Raw genomic sequence first — 2664 nt, forward strand, 5'->3', positions numbered from 1 at the left:
GCCAAAAGTACAGAACAGAGAATATTAAAAGCTGTACGAGAGAAGCATCAAGTTACTATAATGGCAAACCCATCAGAATTACAGAAGATTTCTCCATAGAAATTCTAAAGGCCAGGAGGATATGGATTGATGTATTTCAAGACCTGAAAGAAAATGACTGCCTAACTAGATTGCTATGTACAGAAAAGCTATTCTTCAGAATCAGAGAAGACTTTAAGACAAATAGGACTTTGTGGCACGTGCCTGTAATCTCAGCAATTTGAGAGATTGAGGCAGGAGGTTTGCAAGTTCAAGGCCAACCCTGCAATTTTTAACAAGACCCTGTCTCAAAATAAAAAGGGGCTGGGGATGTAGTTCAGTGGTAAAGTACCCCAGTAAACCTCAAACACACAAATATACCTCTAAGATAAATATAAGCTAAAAGAGTTCACGGCCACTGAACCAGCATTTCAGAAAATGCTCAAAAGAATTCTACACCCAGATGAGGAAGCAAGAAAACATGACCACAAAAGCACGGAAAAGAATAAATCTCACTAGAACAGTAGATTAACAAATGAGAAGCCAGAAAGAATCAAACATTATTATCTCAGCAAACCATCAAACCTCTAAGATGAATAAAGGGGTGGGGGAAGAACACAGGTTATTCAAAACAACCAAAAGAACAATATCATGATAGGAACTAGTATATGTTTTTCAATAATAGTCTTGAATGTAAATGGTCTGAATTCAATTAAACAATGCAGACTAGCTGATTAGCTTTAAAAACAAGACCCAACTCTTTGTTGTCTGCAAGAGACTCGCTCCCCAAGCAAGGATTTATACAGATTGAAAGTGAAATGATGGAGAATGATATTCTAATCAAATGGAATCCACAAGAAAACAGGAGTAGCTATGTTTATATCTGACAAAATAGACTCCAAGCCAAAATCAGAACAAAGAAAGTCATTATATTGATAAAGGGTCTAATCCATCAAGAAAATATAAAAATTGCAAATATGTATGCACCAAATGTCAGAGTACCAAATTTTATAAAATAAACACTACTAGACACAAAAGGAGAGATAAGGCCCAATACAGTAATAGTGGAAAATTTTAATAGCTCACTTTCAACAATAGATAGATCATCCAGGCAAACAAAACCCAACAACAACAGCAACAACAAAAAATTAAAGTTAAATTATACTAGATCAAATGGACCTAACAGACATCTACAGAATATTCTATGTGACAACTGTAGAATGCATATTATTTTAATCAATACACAGAACTTTCTAAAAACTAAATCATATTTTAGGCCATAAAGCAAGTCTTAACAAAAAAATCAAAATAACTTCTTGCATTTTATCAGAACATAAGAGAAAAGAATTAGAAATCAACAGCAAGACAAACTCATGGAGATTGAGCAATACACTTTTCAATGAGTAGTGGGTAATTGAAGAAATCAGAGGTTTAATTTAAAAATTCCTAGAATCACAAAGCTACCAATGGGAAACAGAGAAAGTACATATAAGAAGGAAGTTTATAACTGTGAGTGGCTATGTCAGAAAAACAGAGATATTAAATAATAACATAATGATCCTGATGATGCATCCCAAGGCTTTAGAAAAACAAGAATAAACCAAATCCAAAATCAGTAGAAAGAAAGAAATAACAAAGGTCAGATAAGAAATAAATGAAATGGAGACTAAAAGAAAAAAGCAAAGAACTCTTGAAATAAAGAGTTGGTTCTTTGAAAAGATAACCAAAATAGAAAAACCCTGAGTCAAACTAACCAAAAGAAAACAAAGATCTGAATAAATAAAATGAAGATGAAAAAGGAGTTATTACAACAGATACCACTGAAATACAGATGATCATTAGGGAATATTTTGAAGAATTGTATACCAATAAGTTGGAAAATCTAGAAGAAATGGACAAATTTCTATACACCTATGTCCTACCAAAATGGAACCAAGAAGATATAAAAATCCAAATGGATCAATAACTAACAGTGAGATTGAAGCAGTAATAAAAAGTCTCTCAACAATAAAAAGTTCAGAACCAGATGAATTCATTGCTGAATTTTATCACTTTTAAAGAAGAAATGAGACCAAATATACCTCAAACTATTCCACAAAATAGAAGAAGGAACTCTTTCAAACTCATTCTATGAAGCCAGTATTACTCTGCTACCAAAACCTGATAAGAAGATTAAAAAGAAAAAGAATAAGAAAATGAAAATGATAGACCAATATCTTGGATGAATATAGATGAAAAAATCCTCGATAAAGTATTTGCAAATTGAATTCAAAATCACATTTTCTGAGGCACAACTTTCCCAGTGCTGTGGTCCTGCACATGCTAGTCAAGTGCTCCACTACTGAGCTACATCTACATCTTTGAGGCATAGAATTTTTGGGGGGAGGGGGACGTGTACTGGGGATTGAACCCAGGGCCTTGTGCATGTGAGGCAAGCACTCTACCAACTGAGCTATATCCCCAGCCCTGAGGCATAGGTTTTAAAAAATTTTTATGAAATCTAATCTGTCTATGTTTTTCTTTTGTAGCCTATCCCTTTGTTGTCATATCCAAGAAATCACTTCAAAATCTAACGTCATAAAGCTTTGGCTGTATGTTTTCTTCTAAGAGTTTTAGTTTCATTGACATAGGTCTTACACTTAGGTA

The 2664-nt window shown here is 33.6% G+C and overlaps 1 non-coding gene across 1 annotated transcript; it reads right to left on the reverse strand.

Moving 5' to 3' along the window:
- Nucleotides 1–2403: 2403 nt before the first annotated feature.
- On the reverse strand, nucleotides 2404–2480 carry Trnav-cac (transfer RNA valine (anticodon CAC)). The gene has a single exon. It is a non-coding gene; the product is annotated as a tRNA-Val (tRNA).
- Nucleotides 2481–2664: the final 184 nt, after the last annotated feature.

Source organism: Callospermophilus lateralis, chromosome 10 (assembly GCF_048772815.1).
Source record: "Callospermophilus lateralis isolate mCalLat2 chromosome 10, mCalLat2.hap1, whole genome shotgun sequence".
In the NCBI taxonomy this organism is placed as follows: Eukaryota; Metazoa; Chordata; class Mammalia; order Rodentia; family Sciuridae; genus Callospermophilus; species Callospermophilus lateralis.